Raw genomic sequence first — 24855 nt, 5'->3', positions numbered from 1 at the left:
TAGAAAATGTCACTCTCAGGGTTATCTTGTCTTGTTCTGTCTCCACTGTATCATGGCTTAGATGCCTGTAAACAGAATACCTACTTCCTTTTTAGAAGCTATTTGCACACGTCAGGTATGTAGGGGCGTTCTGGCAGGTTCCGGCTGTGCTTGGTCCCCTCCCTTCTGCTTGCTGGCATTTGTGGGCTGCTGCCCTGAGCTAAGTGGGCTGGCTGCTGGCAGGTTCCATCTCATCACTTTGCTGCTGGGCAAGTCAGCTGTCTGTGATACTGAGTGCCAGCTCATCAGGGCAGTTCACCACGCGGCAGGACAGCATTTGCCCCGAGGTAGCTGAGGTCCTGCAAGCGGCCACACTGGAGGTCCCCCTTTCAGATTGCACTTTTTGGTAACTGTCCGTGTCTCTGACTCAGACTGTTTTATAAGTGCCACTTAAATAAAAAAAAAAAAAGTCCTCCAAACGAATGTCTTTACATAAGCTGAGATGTGTGGGGTGTGGGGAGGAAGGTGGGTTATGTTGGTTATAGGGAAGCTGAGAACTGTTTTTCTCTGACCTCATATATGAGAAAAGAGAAGGGCAGAATGAGTGTCTGTATCTGACTCCACCTCCATTCTCCTCCAGCGTTCTGGGACTTGAGTCATGAGAAACTGACTGTTCTGAGCCATGTCTCTTCTGAACTCAGACAGCAGCAGAGGCTAATGTGGCCCTGGGCTATCAGAGTGATGGGTGAAAAGTCATTCGGCATCCATTGTGATGGAATTGTGTTACCCAGTCCTCACCAACCCACATGCCCAAGCCCTAACTTTCAGCACCTCAGGAGGCCACTGCACTTGGAGATAAGGCTGATGAAGGGGTCATTTATTTAAAGAGGACCATTAGGATACAATGCTTCATTCAGTATTACTAATGTCCTTACTCCTCCCCCCAAAAAGGGAATCTAGATCCCACAGAGTCAGAGTCACTAGCTGTATATGTACAGTGAGGACCATCGTATGGGGTCACAGTCAGAGTGACTAGCTGTATATGTACAGTGAGGACCATCGTATGGGGTCACAGTCAGAGTGACTAGCTGTATATGTACAGTGAGGACCATCGTATGGGGTCACAGTGCCCAGGTAGTTGTCTCAGTTCACTGTTCTGTTGTTGTGATAAAACACTCTGACCAAAAGCAAAGTCAGGGAGGAGAGGATTTGTACTTCTGATCGCCATCCACCACAGAGCAGTCAGGGCAGGAACTGAAGCAGAAACTATGAAGGAAGAGGACTCGCTGGCCATGCTTAGCTAGCTTTCTTACACAGCCTCATGACGGTGCCACTCACAGTGGGCTAGGCCCTCTCACATCTATCATGAGTCAACACAACTGTTTCGGATATTTCATTACACTGTGAAAACTCTGAGACTGTGTTAATAAAATTAACCTTGGGTCAGGGGGCGGAGCCAGTGATTAGTTGACAAGAATTAGCCATAAAGAGTATGGAGGACCTGGGAAGATGGATAGAGACACTCAGGAAGGAGTAGGGCAGGACTTAGAGATTCATGGGCCTTTTTGGTTTGGGACGGACAAAGAGACACTCTCTTGCAGGGTCTCCAACTGAAAAGGAGGGTCAGCTGGTTGCTTCTCAGCTTCTCTGATCTAGCAGGTTTTCATCCCAACATTGGACTTCTGAGTCTTTATTGGTAAATAGAAGATAAAAACAGTCTCTCACAGACATGGCCAGAGGACAGTCTGATGGAAGCAAGTCTTCAGGTGAAATTCCCTCTTCCTGGATGACTTCAGTTTGAGACAATGCAAACTAAGTAGGAAAGTGCTCATCCCCAAGTCAAGGAAAGTCTTGGAACCAACCTGTCAACCCCTTGACCTCAGACTTCCAGCCTCCAGAACTGTAAGAGGGTGTATTTCTGTTGCCTAAGTCATCCAATCTGCTATACTTTACCATAGGAGTATAGCAACTAATAGAGCATCCTTGGTCAATTGCTGGTGCTTTTCCAGCATCCTGCTATAAGCAAAAAAGATCAAGGAAAATGTGTTCATTGAGACCTGGACAAATCCTAGTTTCTGATTCTAAAACCTGTTTCTTTGGCTTTCTTTACACAAAGGAGATATAAAGGAGAAGTTTTGTGTGCATTTGAGATGGGGTGCATGTACCACAACATACATAAGGAACTCAGAGGACAACTTGTGGGGTTGGTTCTCCTTCTACCACGTTGGTCCCAGGGATCAAATGTATGTCATCAGACTTGGTGGCAAGCATCTACTGAGCCATCTTGCTGACCTCAGGGAGAGATTTTAATCTTGCCAAGTTGTTAGCTGTGTGGCTGTCAGAGATGAATATAGAATCATGGCAGCTGCAATTAGAAGAAGTTAGGAGGTATGCAAGAATAACATTGTGTAAGACAGGAGCTGAGACACGATGATGAGGGCCAGTTGCCTCAGGTAATGCGTTAAGATGCTGCATCTTGATGAGGCAAAGAACTCAACATTCTAACAGGCCCTTGAGTTCCCAGATCACAGTCTCATGCCTCTGGGTTTGTCAGTCAGCAGCCTCATCCTCTGCCCTCTGCTGTGTGCTGGGGCCCTCCATCTCAGATGTCACAGGCAGAATTCTCTAATTTCAAAAATTGTTTTAAATCCTATCAGTCCGACTTCTGACATGAACCTCAGGTTAGTGACTCTATATTCTTTGTTCTCCATCTCTGTCTATTTTGTTTATCCCAATGGGGCCACTACTGCTCCACACTTCACAGAGCTCTGTCTTGATGTTGTAGATGTATGGCTTGAACTTATAGCAATAGAGAACTTCAGAAAGATCTCTTTTTCTTTTTGATCAGCCTTGAGCAGCAATGTAGCTCCCTTGAGTCTCTTATGTCCTTATCTGTAAAATGGGTACAGGGGCTGGAGAGATTTCTCAGTGATTTAGAGCCTATACTGCTCTTACAGAGAGAGGACTGAAGTTCAGTTCCCAGCACCTCCAGGGTGACTCACAGCAATTTGTAACTCCAGCTTCAGGAGGGATCTAATGCCTCTGGTCTCCATGGGTGCCTGCACACCACCTGTGAACACAGATATGTATACATGCATATAATTTAATACATATGCATATATATGTATGTGTATATGTATATAAATCTTATATATATAAACAAATCTTTAAAATAGGAATGGTAATGGGACCTGGAAGGATAGTGTGAGTGTTAATAAGATCACATGGAGAACACTCTAGTTATTCCCTGTGAATTTCAAGGGCTCAACAAGTGTTCGCACAGGTGATCAGTGCAGAGATGATATTTGAAATCACTGCTCTTACTACCAAGTGGGTCAGTTGCTGGAGATTCCTCTCGAAGAATTGTTCTGTCCCCTTAGAAGGACATTTGCTTTCTTGTCACAGTCATGAAGGGCCATGAGATTTAGTAACTGAGAGACTCTAAGCTAAAGACAGATGCCCCAACTTTACAAGAAAACTTCGGATGACTGTCCAGGCTGCCAGCTGTCTCTGTCTACTGTTGCAAGACTCCCGGAAGTTGCTTGCATCCTTTTCTCATTTCTCAGGTATTATTATATCCTTCTGAGGTCTTTGATGTAGTTGAAGCTAGATAGTTACAATTTTCCTTAGTTATGATAAAAGATAAGTTAGATATGAAACCTTAGATTCACAAATATAGGATAGATAGGACATCTTCTTTAATTTTGCCAAATACAAATAGACTGGATATTAGAAATAGACTGAACAGTATAACTGTAATTCTTGCTTGATAATTGTTTTGTTATCTGTAATTTTACTATGTGAAAGTATTTTACTTTGTGGAAAAAAAAAAGAAAAGGGGAAGTGCTGTGGGATGTTCTGTATGTTATGTGTGTTTCTCTCATTGGTTAATAAATAAAACACTGAGCCAGGCATTGGTGGTGCACGCCTTTAATCCCAGCACTCTGGGAGGCAGAGCCAGGAGGATCTCTGTGAGTTCGAGGCCAGCCTGGGCTACCAAGTGAGTTCCAGGAAAGGCGCAAAGCTATACAGAGAAACCCTGTCTTGAAAAACCAAAAAAAGAAAAAGAAAAAAAATTAAATAAAACACTGATTGGCCAGTAGCCAGGCAGGAAGAATAGGCAGGACTAGGAGAGAGAATTCTGGGAAGTGGAAGGCTGAAGCAGAGAGACACTGCCAGCCGCTGCCATGACGAGAGATGTAAGGTACTGGCAAGTCATGAGCCACATGACAAAATAGAAATGGGTTAATTTAAGATAGAAGAACTAGATAAGAAGAAGCCTGCCATGGCCATACAGTTTATAAGTAAAATAAGTCTCTATGTGTTTACTCGGTTGGGTCTGAGCAGCTGTGGGACTGCTGGGTGAGAGATTTGTCCTGACTGTGAGCCAGGCAGGACCAGGAAAACTCTAGCTATAAGAGATGGACCTTAGAATGAGGCCTTAGTCCTTGGACTTACAGTCATTAAACCCTCTAGACGCCACCAGGAGACCTCTTTCCCACTCTGGCACATACAGAAATTTCCAAGAGATCTTGTTACAGTGCAGACTTTGGTAGGTACAGGAAGGTGGGGTTGGAGGTTAAGATTTTACATTTCTAGCAAGTTCCTAAATGAAGGTGATGCTTCTGTGTGTCTGGGTTTTGAGTAGCAGGGCCCTTGAGTAAAGTAAATAGGAGAGCTGATTCAAGCTTTTAGTGCCCCTCACCTCTTTGTCTAGTATTTAAAGATTTTAAAAGAATGCTGGCTGCAATTTCTATAGGCGTGACTGTGTTCAGAAACTGCCCACTAAAGTCTTACCCCATGTTCTGGTTTCATCTTGTTGCTGTGATACAACACTGACTAAAAGCAACTCTGGGCAGAAAAGGGTTAATTTCCATTTACAATTCCAGACCACAGCCTTGCTGAGGAAGTCAAGGCAAGAATTCAAGCAGGTACTTGAGGGCAGGCCTACTTGATTACACACAGCATCACTTCTGTCCAGGGAACGAACTCACAGCCCAGGACAGCAAAAACCTTGAAGGATGCTGATTGGTGACTAGTGGGCCGGTTTATATAATCCACTGCCTAGGGATGGTACCACCCTAGGAGCTGGACCTCCTACATCTGTCAACAACCCAAACAATCCCCCACAGTGTATACAGCACTGTCCTGGACACCAATAGGAGAAAGCAGGTAATAGAGACATGCTCTGAGTGGCACTTGGACCTGGACCCCACACAGGCAGCTCAGCTGTGGTTGACTGTACAAAACTTTCAGAAGGCAGCCTGGAAAGGCATAGGTTACAGTGTCCACGGCCCTTCCACCTGCTTCTGTCCCAATTCAACTGTAAATTCAACTTTCATCAACCAAATATGATTTGCTATTCATTTACATGAAACTACAGAACACTTTCTTTTCTCATGTTGCATCAGCAAGGCTCTAGTTAGCTCCCTGTCTCTAGTTTTTTTGTCTAGTACTTTAAAAAAGCATTTACAATACTAATAGTAGTAACTACTACCATGGCATACACAGAGCTGCAGTGCATGATGGGTAGAATGAGGGACCCATTTGTCAGGACTTTGTACCTGATAATTGGGGAGAACACAGACATTGCTGATTGGTGCTCAGAGCCTGGGGCTACTGGAAACCCTCCTTGATCACTCACTCTGGAACCTCTGTCTACTCATTGGCCATCATTTTCCCTTTTTCTAAAATGAACAGATTGGGCAAGGTGGGAGTAATTTGGTGTGTGTTCACAAGCAGTTTCTTCAAATAAAGACTTATCTGGAGGCCCGGAAGATAAAGTACAAGAGCTGAAATTTCTCAGGCAGACTCTGGGGTGGAGCCCAGACCCAGCATTCTTCCGGGTTTATCAGCCCTTGAACAGCCTCCCAGTGCTCATCTGTCAAGCAGTTTGCTCTAGTAGTGCAAGGCCTCTCTCTGGCTCCCAGCAGCCTAGCTCTGTGCTCTGGGGCACAGAACAGCGGTTATCATGTGGCTGTGGTTTGCAAACAGAACTAATATAATTTTGTCCTTGGCTCTGGTGGGTCAGGGTTATTAGGGAAAGGAAGCCTGCTCTAAGTTAGTGGCTTTTGAAAGACTTACTTGCATTTTTTTTTACTTGTTTGTTTTGAAGTCTTTGAGGTAAAATGTGTAAGATCATGGGAGGGAGCAGAGTAGAAGGATTACTTGGTATAACTTTCTGGGTTTTGGCTCATTCTGTGAAGCTATGGCTAGTGGTCTCCCTTTGATGGAGTGAGGTAATGATGTTAAGTCAACAGGAAAAGTCTTCAGGGTAATTAGTGTGCTTGAGACCATAAATAAAACAGTTCTCTCATTAGAGACAGGATTTGAACTTTTATAGCCAGTGAGCTGTTAAATAGACAGGGAAATGCAGAATATTAAACAGAAAGTCCTCCAGCGTACCCTGGAGTGTTAAACTAGAGTTCTTGGCTTAGGGGAAACATTTTTATTTTATTACCACACAGAACATTTTCTTTTCTTATTAACTCTGAACACAACTTTCAAAGAGAAGGTGTGGAAATGTCGTGACCAATGCTAAGGTAAAGATGTGGAGAGATGGGGTGCAGAGGTAGTATTTCTACAGCAGGTGTGAATCTTCGGATGTTTTTATTCTGTTCCCTACCCATGAACAGCAAAGAAACTTGGCATAAAGCGTAGGCCTCTGTGCACAGTGCCGCCCCCATGCCTGCGCTCAGGGAGGAGCGTCCACCAGAGTCTTTTGCTGTTGCGCTCAGCGTGTGTCATGAGGCAAATGAAAATGTAACTCATGCTGATTTACTCAATATTTGCCCATCTTCGTGAACAAAAGTGGAATCTCCTTGTTTGTCAGTAATATATTCTTTTCCTGTGACCTTCCCAGGCACTGAAGGATTGGAACATTCCTACATCGTGTTTGTGACAACACTGAAGAGAAATGCCCGGTGTTGGTTGGTTTGTTTGTTTTTTGTTTTTTCCAGAAACACAGAATGTTTTTATTTGTCTCTAATGGTGGGATCTAAAAGCCAGGCAGGATGAAATTGCTGCAAGGGGATGGAGAGGGATGTAGAAAACCCAGAGCTGGAGCCTGCGGAGCCTCCCAGGAGAGATGGCGAGCACATCATAGGACCAAGTGGGTTCTGCGGGCTCTGTACGCAGCATCCTTGCAGTCCTATACACCAGCATTGACACTGACTCACCCCCTGTGTGTCCATCCATCCCTTCAGCAGAACTTTATGCAGAAGCTCTGAGATGTGGGCATGGAGCCCTCTGTGACCATCACATCTCACTACAGCACCGATCAAGCCCCACAGACCGGAGTTCAAGTCCCTACTCTTCTGTCTCAAAGCAGTGACCTCAGGAATTTTAACTTTTTCTCTAGGTTTGCTTTCTTCCTCTGTTAATCAGACATTAAAAATGAGCTGAGTATGGCACACGCCTTTAATCCCAGCGCTTGGGAGATAGAGGCAGGCCGATCTCTGAGTTCGAGGCCAACCTGGTCTACAGAGTTCCAGGACAACCAGGACTGTTTCACAAAGAAACCCTGTCTTGAAAAACAAACAAAAACAACAATAACAAAACAAAAACGGGCATTAATAATGGCCTTTACCTCATAAGGCAAACTGTCAGAGTCTTACTGCTTATGTCTAAACACTTGTTTGGGGTGACCTTGGGCAATTCTTTAACTTCTCTCTCTCAGCTGCTTCAGTTTTACAGTGGGGGTGATGATGGTTCCTGCTTAGTGTCCTAAAGAAACAGTGTGGGCTGGAGTGCGGGTGCAGAGAGAGAAGAGGGCGTGAACAGGGCTCTGGGTTCTATCCCCAGCACAGGAAGGAAGGGAGGGAGGGAGGGAGAGAGGGAGGGAGGGAGGGAGGGAGATGGGGAGGAAGGGAAGAAGGAAGGAAGGAAGAAAGATGGGGAGGAAGAGAGAAAGGCAGGGAGAGGAGGAAGAAGATCTTTATACAAGCCCTCAGCAAATATAATCTCAGAATTAAACTGAGGCAGTTCAATTTGCAGTTTAGGAAGCTGGGATACACAGAGACATATACAGTAGGTGCTGACATATTAGTGAAGTTCATAAATGTACAGTCCAGTCTCAAAACTGACCCAAGGGACTCTGCTCAGAAAGGAAGAGTGGACCCCGGGTCTAGTGACCGAGAGAGAGTTGTGCACCACAGAGACTCTTTTTGGTTTTAGCTCTGTTGAGGTGTGGTGTAAACTGCATGGTCCTTTCAGCTCTTGAAACACACCTCCTCAATCCTCAGAGCTGAGCTCCAGCTGAGGCGGTCGCCAGGGCTGAGGACAGGACATCATTGAACACAAGTTCAAAGGAAATGACACTCTGGGGCTTTTTTCCCTTCTATCTTTCTTGAAAGGTCTAGAAGATTCTTCTTTCTTATTAAGTATGACCTTTTAATAAATTTAGTTTTTGTGTTACATAGCAGAGTCATCTTTTCTTATAAAATTCAATTTGTCTTGGGCTTCTGTCTCTTTGGCTTAGTTTAAAAGAAGAGGCGAGGGACCCTGCAGCTGCCTCATTACTGAGATCTGCTATGTTTCATTCACGGATCATCATAAATTACATTCTGCTTGGCCTCATCTTCTATTCTGTAATTGCAAAGCCATTCTAGGCTTTTAACGCGATCTTTTGCTGGTTTGCTGGTTGTAGTGTATGATTCCCAGGGAAAGAGTATCACCAAAGGCCACACCTTACCTGCAGGTGGAGCCACACAGGTCCATCACAGCCCTTCAAATGGCAAAACTGCAGAGAAATTGTCTTCAAATTTTCTGTGCCACCTTGGGCAAGTCTCTAAATTCTTTGGCCTTTAAAGACTTCTCATCTTTCAAACTATAGTGTAAAGTTTCTCTTAAGTCCCTGTAGTGAGTGGCTGTGTGAGCCATGCCCAGAAGCACCGCCCCTAATGAAGTAGCAGGCGGCTGTTACACGTGCCTATGACCTTGAGGTACATGCCCCCTGGGTGTGGCCACTGGGGGACCCTTAAGACCTGGGATGCATGTATGCTCTCTCTCTTTGCTAACTTGTGCTTTTGGATGCTGGTATGGACCAGGGCAGAGCTTGCCAGAGAACCTCGTTGGACCATGCCTCACCTTTCTGGGATCCCGTGACAAATTCCTTTATTCTGTCTTGTGAGTTAACCCCCAAATAAATTCCTTTGCTCATTAAGCAGGCTCCATGGATTGCTAGCAGTTTTATCCCAATAAATCCCTTCTAGTGTTTTTTAGAATAGCACCCTCCAAATTGTGGTTAGTAGTTACACAAGGCTCAGAGCAACTGTGGTCAAATGAATTTATGGGATGCAGCTTATCTTCTTTATCTCTTAGTTACATGGCTCATGGGTATATTAATATTAAACCTGCTAAGAAGTCTGTTTAACAATGTTTAATCAAGCATTTCTCACAGATAGGTGGGTACGCCATTGGAACACTCTAATGTGTTTACCGTGTGACAATCACTTCTCGGGGACAGTACAGGAGCAGGGTTAGGAAAGCGCTTTGTCCTATCTTCAAAGGTGACCTGGCTCTGTCAGGTCAGGGACACCCAGCAGTGTCTCAGAGCTTGTCACATACCAGAGCCATTTAACTACAAAGTGGCCATGCATTTTAACAGTCTAATAAATTGCAAAGCAAATCATGTCTGGTTCATGTGGAGGAGGAGAATCAGGGAGAAATTGTTTTCCTGGAAATAACATCTCAATACTGAATGGTCTCTGTTCTCAGTTCCCCTGTTATGAAGGGCAGAAAGCCAAACATTTAACCAGAACTGTTTTAGCCCCAGAAATTAGATGAGGCATACAAGACTTCATTCCTGTCTCCACTTCCACATTCTCTGTGTGAGTGTATGTGAGTGTGTATGTGTGTGAATGTGTGAGTGTGTGAGTGCGTGAATGTGTATGCATGTATAAATGTGTGTGTGAGAGTATGTGTTTATGTGTGTGAGTGTGTATATGTGTGTAAATGTGTGAGTGTGTATGTGTGTATGAATGTGAGTGTGTATGAGTGTGTGAATGTGTGTATGAGTGTGAGTGTGTATGAGTGTGTGAGTGTGAGTGTGTATGAGTGTGTGAATGTGTGTATGAGTATGAGTGTGTATGAGTGTGTGAGTGTGTGTATGAGTGTGAGTGTGTGTGTGTGCGCGCGTGCGTGCGTGCGTGTGTGTGTGCACAGGTGGAGGTCAGAGGACGACCTCATGTGTCATTCCTCAGGCACTGTCTTCCATTTTGTCTGAGTCAGCCTTTCGTTGACCTGAAACCTCACCAAGTTGGCTAGGCTAGCTGAGTGAGGAGTGCCAGGGATCCTCCACGTCCCATGTCGCTGTCACTGGAGTTACAAGCACACCACTACACCCAGCTTTTTACACGGATCTGAGGGTGGAACTCCAGTGTTCATGTGTGTGAGCCAAGTGCTTTACTGACTGAGCTCTCTCCCGGCCACACCCTCTCTTGCCTTTCCACTTGAAATTATCTAGGAACAGTAATTTGAGAGTTAGGAGACTAGCTTCTATCATGTTTTAAAGGAAGGCCATCAAGAATTAGAAGGCAGCTTCAATAGACTTCTGTGGTGTTCAGGTGGCAGAAATCCCGAGACACTGACAGTAACAAAATTGAACATTAGGACTGAAATGTGGAATTGCTGTCATAAGAATGCCAGGCAGCAGGTCTAATCAGATTTCCATCAGTGCAACTGACCTTTTGGAATCAGCTGACACATGACAGCTCTTCAGATGCCAAACATTTTATCAGTGAGTGATTCAGTTATGGCCCTGTGTCTGGCGCCTGGCACTTCACCAAGCCAGGAGAATATTGCCAGAGGTCCTGAGTCCTAGGCAGTGGCCCTGCACTAGGGAAGGGAGAATGGAGACTTGCTCACGAGTGTGGCTAGTCATCAGAGCCGCTGCAGAACAAATGCATAAGGGAGGAGGGGGTGACTGGAGCCCTGGATTAGTCAGCCTTGTGCTTAACTAATGTGTTTCAGTTAGCCTTTCCCCGTGAGTGACTGCTGGGCTGTACATTAAATTCAGTCTCAGAATGGGTGCCATTCTGTTGAAGGAATTCAGTGTTCTTCCCTCCCACTGACACCAAGTGTGTCAATCTCCTCTCCTCGGCCATCCACATATCTGGTGAGAGGCATTTGTCTTACATGTCCTTTCCCATGGAAGCTTTGTCTCCATAACTTTCCTACTACGAAAATATCCGACTTGTTCAGAAGAAACTGGGCAATCCAAGCTGGGCTCAGGTATTCCTGACTAAGTGGGAGTGCCTTTCCACCTAAGACTATTGTCTTCAGCCAACATATACCTGACAGAATATGGTTCGAAGCCAGGCCCACGCCTGTGCTTTATCAGGGAACAGTTTCCAGAGCCAAGATGAGCAGCTGGTAGGAAAAAAAAAAAGTCTGTACAGTTGTAGTATTTTTTAAATCCTAGTATTAAAAAAATAGTAATAAAAGCCCGTCTGGTTAAGATGGAAATTAATTTAGGAAAAGATAGAAACAGGAGTCTTGGTGGAGTGGGAAGGAGGATCATTCTTTTCTCTCTGTATCTCCTCTTTGAGCTATTGTGAAATGACAGTGACGAAAACCTGGATTCTGGATTGTGCAAAGGAGAGCAAAATCCTTGGAATGTTCTTAGCATGCTTCCTCAGGAGTTTCTTGGGAACAGCCAGCCCTCTTCTGAAGCTGTGCTGGTGGTCTGAGAGGCTCTTACAAGGGGTCCTTTGGACTGTGGGGAGGCTGGGAGGAGAGTTCTGTAGGTGAGGAAGGTGTGAGAATCACACAGGAAACTCCCGCTCTTCCTGGGCCAGCAGCACACCCACTTACACACCCCTCCCTGAGTTAACTCAGCCCACAGATGACTCCTGGGAAGAGAGCCAGGCCCAGCCTAGCTTCTGAGGAGTGGACTCAGTCCTTCCGTGTGCCACAGCAAGGTGAGGTAAAGCTGAAACCCAGAGCCTGGTACAGGTTAATACCCTGGAAATGACTGCGGTAGTGGACCCTCGTCACTTCTCTGAAGACTGCAAAGGTTTGCGTGTCCTTTTGTAAACTTGTCTAGAGGAAGACTGTCTCTTTAGTGAGAAGGAACAGTACTGGGCTCTTCCCATTGGGTAAAGCTGTTGCATGCTTATTTTAACATGCGAGCATGGTAATCTATGTATTCCAAAGATACATATTTATGTAAAATGCCTGTCTCATATGTCAACATATCTATAGATGTTAATAAACATGGGATGTTAGACTGGACAGGACTGTTTGGTACAGGAGCGCAGCAGCTGGGGCAGGGCAATCTGTTGGGCACTTTAAAGGCATCCTCAGTGACAGTGGCCAAACACTTGTGATTGTGTTTCTGAAGTTTTGTTGGAGTTTGGATGCTGCCCCTGGGATATTTTCTCTGCATTCCTGTTTTAGCAGAGCCTTCCTTCCCTGGGGAGGCTGGCTTTGGGAGTCACCTCATCCCCTGTGGCTGACAGCCAATACCACATCTACCAGACCTCCTCAAAGGCAGCCTGGTGTGGTCATTGAAACCCACAGGCCCTGGCCATCACTGCTGACTCTTTTAGTGTGGACTCCGTAGGACAAGAGGATGGGGCTTATTTTGGTTTCTGGAGAGCAGAGAGTGGGTGATGCCACAGAGGCAGATGGGCTTTGTGCTCCCTCCTTCGCTTCCGACAGCTCTGTCGAGTGGCGGCACCTCCGGTCAGCTCAGCTCTGCTCAGCTTTGCTGTCCTCCCTAGCACTTGGAGGACTCAGGAGCCTGGGTCCGCTTCACAGGTGCATACTTGTCAGGAGGCATGACGGCATTCAGGGTTGGCATACTGTAGATGATGAATAATTCATGTGGCCTCTCATGCTTGCAACTGTTTCCAGTAAAAGTCATTCTCAAAGCGCAGGCTGGTTTAACAATCCGGTAATAGGATTCTATATTGATTATTGATCTGCCTTAGACACTAACTGGAAGATAAAAGTTGATAAACATTAGTTTTAAATTTGACGGTAGCCCTGTGGGGGCGCTACACCAGAATCTGTCTCAACTTCTCTCTTCCCCTGCCCCACTGAAGGATAAGATCGCCTGGTATTTACCAAAGATTCTTTGATATCCTCCGGGCCCTCCTCAAGGGTAGAACCTAAATTTTAATAAAGAACACTATGCATTGTCATTAAGATGTAGTAACATATGTTTTCTGGTCAAAAACTATAATTGTATGTTTTTTCTAAGTGAAAGGAGCCATGGTAATCAAGTTACAGTAGCTCAGGTCTCCACCTATGTCTACATTCAAATAATGTATGGTAGCAAATGTGTTATTTTAAATAAATTCAAGGTCTGCTGCTGTTGTTTGCACTGCACAAAGAAGGAATTTTCATTTTGGTTTTCAGAAAAGTTAGGGTAAACTTCAGTAAAATCTTACATGGCAGAAGAGATTCTAAGCAAATAGAATAAGCTGTAAATGGATGCAATTATTAGAGGCCAAACCCAGAAAGAAAATAGCTTTTCCCCCCCTTTGTTTTAATTGACTCCCTTTCTATTCCATGGCATATTTTGAAGGTATCTGGAGTCTCCACTTGCTGCCAGCTGGAATCTGAAGAAAGTATCTCTAGAACTCAGTAGATGACTTGAATCTCAGTCACAATTAGATTGGAATTTGGCAAATTATTTCAAGACTTAAAATCAGGCATGCTTTATGTTTGGAACAAAAAAGGGTTTTGTTGTTCTCTATTTAAAAAAACAGTGCTTGATATAGGGAACATTGGCAATAGATTTGTTGTTGTTTTGAGTCTTTCTGACCTGTCCAGGCTTGCCCTAAATTCACTGTGTAGCCCAGGTTGGCCTTGTACTCTTGGCTGGTATTCTGCATCATCCTGCTGTGTAGCATGAATCTTAAAGAGTTCTTATTAATAAGAACAAACCTGAGGCCAGTTATTGGGGTGAATGCTGGAAGATCAGAGAAGCAGAACAAGCCACGGCTATCTCACCTTGCTAGTTCCTCAGGTGATCCTGTTTCCTCAGGCTGGAAGCTTCTGAGTCCTCCTCCACATGAATCTCAGCTGAACTGTGTTGCTCCAAAGCCTGAATACTTCTCCAGTTAAATGCTTAACTAACTACATGCTTTACTCCTCTAGTTCCTGGTCCTCAGCCTTAAATACCTTTCTCTTTCTGCCCCCACTCCCTGGGATTAAAGGTTGGGTTTCTGGGATTAAAGGCATGGGTCACCATGCTTAGCTGTTTCTAAAGTGGCCTTGAACTCAGAGATCTACCTGGCTCTGCCTCCCAAGTGCTGATTAAAGGCGTGCACCACCACCGCCCAATGGGCTTACTCTTCCCATTTTCTAGCCACCATTTTTGGCTTTGTTCTAGTGGCTGTCTGTTCTCTGACCTCAGATATGTTTATTTCGGGGGACACACAATATTTTGGGGAACACAATACCACTACACTGCTGGGATGCAGTACTGAGATTATAGCACGGGCTGCCATGCTTGGCTGTAGCAATATAGTTTGGATGAACTTTTTTTTAGTGAAGGGATGCTTTGAATGGACATGAGTCTGACCGTGATTAAACATCATCTCTATTCTAATTATTGTTTGCTTTCAAACAAACCCTACTCCTTCACTACTAGAGTAGATCACTCCGTTTCTTCTCCTAGAATACCTCGAAAGCATTAGCTGGTTAAATGGTTGTTGAAGCTTTTGATGTACTCATTTGTTCCCTTCAGATATAAAGGAAATGCATGAGCTAGTATTTGCATATGATTAATAGTAATTTAGGCATCTGAGATATCCAGCCCTCTATTTCATATTTAAATGTGACTGCTGACATGTAGGTCTCCATCATTACATACACACTTTAAAGGCTGCGTGAGAGCAGGCATAATCAGCGGAAGATTGGAATTAACATGACTTCGTGCTGTGTCACTCATTTCCAAAGAGGGCAAGAAGACATCTGGATGCCTCTTGGGTTTTCTGGGAGAGGAAGAAGATGGTGGGCGAGTTTTCCTGCTTTAAGAGGCACTTGTAGCTCCTTCTGCAAATGAGCTCTGCCTGTATCCATGAAGGTGGGTCAATCAGAGCATGACATTGCCAGCATGCTGGAGGAGTGAGAACATGCTCCAAGAGCGTAGAGCACCCAGGCCCCAGAAAACAGCAACAGTCAGGGCTCTGAGAGCTTCTGCTGAGTTTCACCTACCCCGCCATGATGGTCACTCTATCCCCAGGTTTGTGACTACACCATGCTGCCTTGAAGATCTTAATTTGATGGACACTATGAACCCCACATTTCCTTCCTTCATGGAACTGTTCAGCGAACCCACACTGTGTGCTGGTGTGTGAATTGAAGTAGTCTTCCAGGAGTGGTGGGACACACTGTTTTGGTCTTGGTCGTGGTCAGCATGGTCACAGAGCAGCAAATGCCTCTTTACTGATTATTTCAAAATCTCTGTTTCCATGTAACAGACGATGGTGGCTGCATGACGGCGCAAGTACACTGTATTAATTCACCCCACTCTTTCCCTTTTAAGGTTCTGGGCATCACCCACACCGGCATTGTTTTTACCTTTCAAGTTACTTGCACTGTGATACTCTCTAATTGGTGACATGACAGGGTTTCTCCCGTGTGTCATCCTCCCTCGACTTGGCACTACAACTGTTTATGAGCATTCTGTTCGTGGCAATTAATTCACCAAGCACCTCTCCACAGGTGGCAGGTGTTGTTCAGACTAATCTCTGTCATTTATGACCTCAGAAGACCCACTAGCACTTATGGGCCAAAGATGTGCCATCGGGGGTTGGGGAAGGACATGAGTATTGAGACAGAAGCTGTGAGAGCCTGTTGTCATCCACAATGGGTAGGTTGGTCACTAGAGGAGCTGAAGGGAGTCCTGGTGTTCTGGTGACCCTATTGGTTTCCAGGGACAGGTCTGACTGCGGCCCACTTCTCGCCTGACTTCACGGTCGGTGGGTGCCTCTCGACCCCAGGGGCTGCCACTGCCTCTTCTCTCTCCTGGAATCACAGAGATTGAAGGCCCACTTTCCCCTTGTTGATATTCTTTGGAGGACTTTCAAGTCATTTTTTTCTGATGTAAGTGTGCAATATGGAGTTAAAGAAGGAGAGATTGGATCTGTTGGGCGCAGGGCACTGGTTAAGTACTTGCGGTCTAGAGAAAAAGATTTGGGTCAAATCTCAGCTCTGATATCCTTTGCCATGTAACCTTAAATGAGCTTCTTAATTTAAATGTTTTTGTTCTTTGGTGGTGTGTGTGTGTTGCATGTATACATTCATATAGGCATGGGCATATCTGTGCACATGTGTGTGGAGGTCAGAGGTCAACACTGGCTGTTTTCCTCCATTGCTTTCTACCTTACATTTTCAGAACAGATGCTCTCACTGAACCTAGAGCTCACGAATTGGCTAGGCTGGCTGGCCAGTGAGCTCCAGGTAGCCCCCTGTCTCTGCCTAGCCCACTCTCAGAGCTGGGATTACTAATGCCTGCCTCAGTACCCAGGGTTTTGTTTGTTTTTTAAATGTGGATACTGGGGAATAGAACTCAGGTCTTCAGTTTATATAGCAAACACTGTACTAACAGAGCCATCTTCCTGGCTTCAGGTTTCTTAAATTTTCTTTTCTGGGGAATGGGTGTTGCCCATTTCTATTGCTGTGGTAAAATACCATGATCAAAATCAGCCTGGGGAGGAAAGGCTTTATCTTAGCTTACAGATGTCATCATCCGGGGAAGTCAGGACAGGAGTTACAGTAGAAGCCATGGGGGGAAACTGCTTACTGGCTAGCTCTTGATGCTTGCTCAGTCTTCTTATACCATTCTGGACCACCTGCCCAGGGTGGTCCCCCGATCAATCATCACTCAAGAGCATCACCACAGGCTAGTCTGTGGGGGCCTTTTCTCAGCTGAGGTTGCCTCTTCTCAGGGGTTAGAGCTGTCCTATTAGCCCAGATTAGCCTTGAACCTCCTGTGTCACTGACGTGATCTTGGACTCCAAGTTCTCTTCCTCTACTTCCCAAGTCATGTGACACCACACCCAGCTTGAGTTTTTAATTTCTGTAATCCTAAATTTCTACATCTGTAAAAGTAGAGGTAACACAACTACCTGTTTTATAGGAGCAGGAAGATTAGATGGAAATATCTATAAAATGCATGCCCCGCCTGGAATAATGACAGTTCCAGCGGAGCGTCGGAGTCTTTTAAATTAACTATATTGTTGGCCAATCCTTCGGAATCTTTGGAATCCTGTATCTAGTTTGGATTATTTTGCTTTTAGGTTTTTGTTTTGTTTTGTTTTTAATGACGGGAACAAAAATATACCTAAAAGCAAAGCTTCTGGAAAAGCCATTTGTTCTTCCCTGTCTTGTCTGTTCCTCAAACTTGACCTTGGCCTCCCGCCTGGCCTTGCGTTTCAGGGCTGGGTCTCTAAAGACATCCTTGTTGACAGCTGTTTTGTCCAAGGGGATGTCCACAGAGAACCTTGTGGGCAGGAGGTGATTGTAGTTATAAACTTTCACAAAGGACTTGATTTTTGACCTCTTGGCGATTTTCTTCTTGCCCATGGAAGCTGTCACTTTTCGGGGATAGCAGTCAATTCCAGCCACCAGGGCACGGCTGTAAGGGCAGTCTGAGGTGCCATCATCAATGTTCTTCATAATGACAGCTTTGTGTCTGGAGTAGCATCCAGCCAGGGCCAGCTCCACTCTCCCGGGTCATGAACTTGCCCATTTCGACAGCAAGGAGCTGGTACCCAGCAGAAAGGAAAGAAGGGCACTTCTGCTAACCTCTGCTTTTAGGTTTTTTGTTTCTTTGTTTTGTTGTTTTGTTTTTGTTGTTGTTTTTAACAGATTCTAGTTTGGTTAATTCTACTTTTAGGTATTATTCATTTTATGTGAATCCTACAAGAATAAACCTTATAATGTGTGAGAGACCAAGACTGCACTTGACTGACATTCAAAACCAAGGGGTAACCCCCGCCCTCAGATTTATTTACTTTCTATGACATCACAGTAATGCATGTTTCTACACGTATAAATAATTTATAAATAGCAGCTTCTCCCATGATGGGGAAGCCAAAGAATGTGGACGTTTCCTGGTCTGGCTTCCTAATTGGGTGTTGCTGTTACAGGATACGATGTTCCTTGAGGAGACTTCTGCTTTGTCATTACTCTTCAAAGCTGAATGAACTGGTAATCTACTAAATGCCTGACTATTCCTTATCTGACCCATGTAAGGGAGCACGCACCGTTCCCTATAAAGGACCAGATTCTAGGATTTCACGTCTCCCTGGATCTCAGTTGCTGTTACTGCTGCTACTTCTACAATGGCTTTTCCCTCTGTTTTATTAGATGACCCTTTAAAAATAAAAAAGAAGAGTGTGGTATTGGTGTGCACCCTTAATCCCAGCACTCCAGAGGCAGAGGAAGGTGTAGATCTCTGTGAGTTCAAGGCCAGCCAGGTCTACATAATGAGTTCCAGGACAGCCAGGACTACAAGGAGAAACCCTGTCTTCAAAAGAAAACAAAATACTAAAATAAAAAATAAATATAAAAGAATTTTTAAAAAATGTGACTAGCAAGATGGCTCTGTGGGTAAAGGCACTTAACTACCAAATCTACATGGTAGCAGGAGAGAACCAACATCTGCAAGCTGTCCTTTGACTGCTACACATGTGCTGTGGCATGTGTACACACACACACACACACACACATACATACGAGAGAGAGAGAGAGAGAGAGACAGAGACAGAGACAGAGAGACAGAGACAGAGACAGAGAGACAGACAGAGAGAATTTAAAAAATTAATGAAAAAAAAAACAAAAACGGAACATTGTTCACTTAGGGATCCACACAAAGTAGGCCTGAGGACTGTTGCTGATCTAGGATATTAGGCTCAGTAGGTGTGGAATGAGCAGTTACATAAAAACAATTCAGGAGCTTGAGATGACCCAGGTTACTCCAGGAGGGAGAATCTGTGTCCAGTGACTTCTCTGGCTGCCAGCGTCTGCTCATACATCCCACAGCACAAAAGAAAACATTACAGAATAAAGAAAACTTCGAATCAGATTGAAAAGCTAATTTTCAAGATTGTCAGTTTCTAAGCTCATCTCTCCTTTCATTATCACAGCGGTCTCTTTTGATATATAAAATGTGATTTTAAAAAAAACCAACTTAGAGGGCTGTTTCTGGATTTTGCATTTCCTTATCAGTTGTTGAGTATAAAATTGAGATCCTAACACTCCTCATGGCTCATCAGTATCTAATGTCTGCGGTGAGAAGATAAAATGAAGACATGGTCACGTGTACATCTTATTTCTATGAGACAGGCTTTCATGTAGCCCAGGCTGCTTTTCAAACTTTCTATGCGGCCAGGTTGAGCTTGAACTTCTTATCCTTTTGCCCCCAACCCCCACCAGGAGCCCTGAGATTACAAGTGTGCCCTACCAGACCTGTTTTATTGGGTGGAACTCAGAGTTTCATTGAGACTAAGACTCTATGACCTAGTTTATTGGGTGGAACTCAGGTTTTCATTGAGACTAAGACTATGAAGTAAGTCTTAATCCTAGTTAATCTGAAAGACTTTAATTTTTGATTCAAAGAAGGAGGGGTGGATGGAGATCCTTCTCACCAAACTTAAAGAAATGCTGCCCAGGCGAGAACAATAGATAGGTTTATAAAGATCAAATTCTGAGAAATACAAGATCTGAACACTTGTATTTATAGTCTAGAGTGAACTTTGTAAAGGATTCGATTCGATGGTAAATATTTTGGCCTTTGTGATGCAAATGGTTGCTGGCACAACTATGTAACTGGGAGTCCAGCAAAAAGGCAGCCATGGGTAGTACACAAATGAGTGGACATAGGTGCATTGCAGTAAAATTGTGTGTACAGCAGCAAGCATTTCTTTATAGACCAGTGGTCTAGGCTATTGAACAAAAGAAAAACAAGCAAGCCATGGGAAATATTTTGAAATAGAAATTATGGTTTGATACAATGGAGATTTGTTTTGTTTAACAAGACATGTTTTAGAAATGCAAGCAGAAAAACAACATGTTGGTCATTCATTAGATAAATTTCCATCATATTAGTGCACTTTCGCCAGTATGAGAAGTAATTTCCACAAGTGTGTCTTGTTGCACAGGACATCTACTCTGAACGCCTATTTGAAAACATGTTTGCCGTGAATGCTAATGTTTTTGCTTAGCTTCAGAATGAGAGAGAAGAATTAGGAGAAATGAAAAACCCCTAAATAGTGTGATTTGATTTTGTGCCACTTTTAAATTTTTATCTGGCTCATGTGACCTAGATTTATATAAAGGAACTAAATGGATGACCAGGGATGTTTTCTCTAATAATTAGGAAACAATATGCAGAATTCAAGTGTGGTTTTTTTCTGCCTCATTTGTCCTTCATATAGATTTTAAATTATAGGCTTCACAGGTTTCTTGTCCATATTTGAAGAGACACTGAAATGTGGAATAGTGCTAGGAAAGCAAAGGGGGGTTGTTTGGGTTTGGCTAAAAAACTGATACTTTTTTTATTCTGTTGCATTCTGTTTGGATCTAGTAGGCTCTAGCTTGGTGGGGTTCTGCTGAGTAAATCCAGATAGAGAAGAGTCCAGAGTACAGTTTGGGAAAGTTAAAAAAGGGTAATGCTATGATGAATCCCAGTTCTATTAAAGTTTTACCAAAGCTTAGTATTTCCCAGTTCTTCTTGGGTCTGTATGTGCCCTGACCCCATCCATTTACCTATCCAGGGAGCCTCTCTCTTTCCCATCTCTCTCCTTCCCCCTCTTCCTTCTTCCCTCCACTGCTTTCTGTCTCTTCCTGGTGGCCATGTCCAAGTATACATGGGAAGAAAGGGTTTAACGATCTAAACTATTTTGTTGCATTTATTTCACTCCTATTTCCGGGGCTCCAGTCTATACAATCATTGTGTGAGTGCTGCAGCAGTGATGTGAAAGCCGTGACTCTTTCATCCACAGGGACATCCATAACCAAGGCACACACTTCACAAGCCAGTATCCAAATGGCCAAGAAGCTCAGAGAAGTCTTTCATTAACCCTCAATGAGATGTGCACAAAGCCTCAGTGAACTACTTGTGTACGTCTGTCCCGATGGCTACAATGAGGAGGACCACCGACGCTGGGTGCCGGAAACTCTACGGAGCAGCTGTGGCTTTACATGGCTAGCGGGCACAGACACCACACTAATTACTTAGAGTAGTATTGGGCAGAACCATCAAAAGGAAATGTGTGCATATATACACACAAATGTGTGTATAATCCGTAGCATGAATGTCCACTGACAAAATGTACAGTAATAATAATATATCATTCATACCATAGTTATTCATAGTAGTACCAAGCTATAAAAAAAAAATCCCAAATGTCCCCAAACTAGAAGATGGCCACATTGATATGGTGCATTGTTTCCATGGAATATCACTTCAAAATAAAAATATACAATGTTTTATATACAATATGGAAGCATCACACTGGTATTATGTTGGACAAAAGGAGCCAAACAGTACATGCCACATGGATCCTCTTGAAGGCTGAGACTCCAACAACCACTCTTCACCCTTAATGGAAGCATGGACTGCAGTGTGGTAGGAGGGGACCAAGGGTTCCTCGGGGTGGGGGGGGGGGGGGGGGTGTAGACATGTTTTAGATCTCAGCCCTGGTGGTGGTCACTTGGGTATACAAACATGAAGATTTACCTAAGTGTGTGCTTGAAGTTTGTGGTTTTTACAGTAGATAAATAGATTTCAATAAAATCTCAACATCGTAAGTGAGGTAGTACCACTGAAGAATGCTTGAACGTACAAGTTAAAGGTTATGTGTGCAATCTGAACTCCATTAAAAATCCAGAAAATATAGAAAACCCACAAAAGGGTAGACAGTGGCTTCTGAATCTGATAATTGTGTTTATTTCTCAAAAATTTTGAGTGCTTTTGAATTTTCTGTGAACAAATGTGTATTATTTCTATACCAGAAACTTTTTAATGGGAGAAATGGTAATTGTGGTGTTACCTGACAAAGTTTGACAGCTTGTGAATGAGATTTTTGACTTTTTAGGGATGAAGTAGCAATTCAGAATCAGGTTGTGGAGTAAGAGAGGGCTTCCCAGAGGGGTAAGCTATAGGAGGGGCTGGGTTGTCATCAAGGGAAGGGTGTGGATGAACACAGCCATCAGAAATGACTCATGAACCTTAGATGATGTTTCCTTGGACCTGTGGGCCTCAACCAAGGTTGTGCGGACTCTCTTTTCTATTCCCCGTATCCTGTGGTCCTTTGAGTATGTTGACTTCTTCTGCAACCTAACACGATGATCTCCTAAGCCAAGGACGACCTTTACTCTTTCTGTTGCTGAGATGACTCTATAGCTGGAACTGTGTCAATCAGGCTGGCCTTGAACTCACAGAGATATGCCTACCTCTGTCTCCCAATTCCTGGAACTAAAGGTGTGTGCCAACACCTGTTCCTTCCATTTGGGTTGTTTTGTTTGTCTTTTTGTTATTTGAGACAGGGTTTCTCTGTGTAGCTCTGGCTGTCCTGGAACTTACTCTATAGACCAGGCTGGCCTCCAACTCAGAGATCTGTCTGCCTCTGCCTCCTGAGTGCTGGGATTAAAGGCTTGTGACACCAACACCCACTCCATTTGCATTTTTAAAAGCTTTTTTTCCTAGCCCTTCTATCTCTAGCCATTACCATCTGCTTCATTTTCCATTTTGAGGTTGGGGCTTCTCTCCTGTTGCTCTGTATGCCAATGAGAAATTAAAGATCAGCTGTGCCAAGCCATTCCCTCCTCCTGAAAAAGATGGATAAAAGAGAAAAGAACCTCAACACACCATGGAATGAGGAGTCCATTTGTCCTGTTGAGGAGACCCACCACTGACTCCATCCTGGTCCAGGCTGCTTTTGTCTGCTTGGCCTGATGGACTCTTGTGTTGGGAGCCTTTACAGGAATGGTTTGCATTGGAAATAGAAAGCAAGACTCTTTGTTTAGTTAAAAGGATATTACGGGCCCTCAGACAACAATGTGTGTTGCAGAGTATTTGTTTAACTGTGGAAAGATGTGTTGCATTTGTTTAACTAGGTGAAGATGTGTTGCGCTTGTTTATGTTGTGGACCCTTTGTTTAACTATGTAAAGATGTGTTGTTATTTTACTTTACCTGCCTAAGGCACCTAATTAGTCTAATAAGAAGCTGAATGGCCAATCCAAGGGAGGAGGTAAGGATAGGCAGGACTTTCAGGCAGGGAGAGTAAGGAGGAGGAGGAATTTAGGGTTGGGGAAGAAAGAAAAAGGGAGACAATAGGGTCCAGCCAGCCAGACACAGAGTAAACCAGACAGTGGACAGACAGTGGACATACAGAATGAAAGAAAGGTAAAAAGCCCAAAGGCAAAATATAGATGAATAGGAAGAGGTTAAACTAAGTTCAAAGAGCTAGTGGGACAAGCCTAAGCTAAGGCTGAACATTCACAATTGATAAGTCTTGTGTCTTTATTTAGGAGCTGGTTAGCACAAAGAAAATGTCCACTGCAAATGTGCTCAACAGGTGCTGACTGGCTTGCCTTTCTGCCCCCTTTGGCTTTTTCAGATACATTTTTACTGATGGATGCACATTTATAATTGTGAAGTAAATCTTTAAATCCATTATTTCTGAATCTGTTCTCAGCAAACCATGAGTTTAATTCACAAACTTTCATATTTTTGTGATAGCTGAGGATGAACAGAAACCCTGCTCCCCTCCTTTTTTTTTTTCCAATTTTTTTCTTTCTTTCTTTTTTCTTTTTTCTTTCTTTTTTTTTTTTTTTTTTTTTGCCAGAGCTGAGGACCGAACCCAGGGCCTTGTGCTTGCTAGGCAAGCACTCTACCACTGAGCTAAATCCTCAACCCCAAGCCTCTCCCTTTCTTGACAGGGTAAGTAATAGGTTATACAGTATGACTGGAAATTGTAATCAATAAAAAATTTACACATCTTCAACTCCAATGCCAAGGAAGACTGCCAAGTAGGATCTGTAGAGATATTTTGTGTACCCTAATAAAATTTGCTGGAAGATCAGATAACAGAGCAAGCCACTAGATTAAACATAGAATTCAAGCAGTGGTGGCACACACCTATAATCCTAGCACTAGGGAGTAAGTAATATGGCTGGGCAGAGAAAGGTATAGAAGGTGTGAGGAGACAGGAACTAGAGGGTTTTCAGGCTGAGGAGTCCTAGAGGTGAGATGTGGCTGTGGCTTGTTTCTTTGTCTCTCTGATCTTTCAGCATTTGCCCCAATATCTGTCACTGGGACTTTGTATTATAAGACCATTTTAAGATTCATGTTACAAGGACCATTTAGTTGAACTGAGAGGCTGTCACATTTTTGTGGCACTCCTAGTAACTTTGAAGCTATAGATGCAGTTTTAATCTTTTTTCCAAGGCAGTCCACAGGAAGTAGATGTTTGTAAAGCTTTCTCCTCATCCCAGGAGAAGATTAAAAACCAGGACAAGCTCAACAGTGTCTTCCAGGCTCACAGTTCAGTGGTTTGTTTCGTGGCCTTGTGGCTCCAGCCTTGACCTCTGGGTGGATGGAGGCTATGTAGCCTCTAACTTCCATCTCTCTCCTGAGGCCAGTGGTGTCAGCTGTGTGCTGGACTCCACTCACTCTGTGGATATTCTGATGACATCATGAACCAAGTGTTCCATTGGACATGAGCTCCCTGTCATCTCTTTCCAAAACACTTGTTCTCTCTTTCTTACTCTACTTCTACTTTCTCAGGCAGTGAGTGATCTTTGGGGTTCTTTCCAATGTCTCTATTATGAAGATATATTTTCACTTTAGGTGGTATCTGCGACATTTCATGCTGTCCCTTTGTGTGTTGAGGTCACCTTCTAACTAC

General features: G+C 43.9%; 1 protein-coding gene and 1 pseudogene across 2 annotated transcripts in view; one reads left to right on the top strand and one right to left on the bottom strand.

Annotated features, from left to right (window-relative positions):
* The window catches only part of Ablim1 (actin binding LIM protein 1), a 291354-nt gene that overhangs the window by 77277 nt on the left and 189222 nt on the right, over nucleotides 1–24855 (top strand). The window lies entirely within an intron of this gene.
* Nucleotides 17282–17689, bottom strand: LOC118573406 (annotated as a pseudogene).

This window comes from Onychomys torridus, chromosome 1 (genome assembly GCF_903995425.1).
Source record: "Onychomys torridus chromosome 1, mOncTor1.1, whole genome shotgun sequence".
NCBI classification, from domain to species: Eukaryota; Metazoa; Chordata; class Mammalia; order Rodentia; family Cricetidae; genus Onychomys; species Onychomys torridus.
This window is presented reverse-complemented; position numbering and strand designations above follow the sequence as displayed.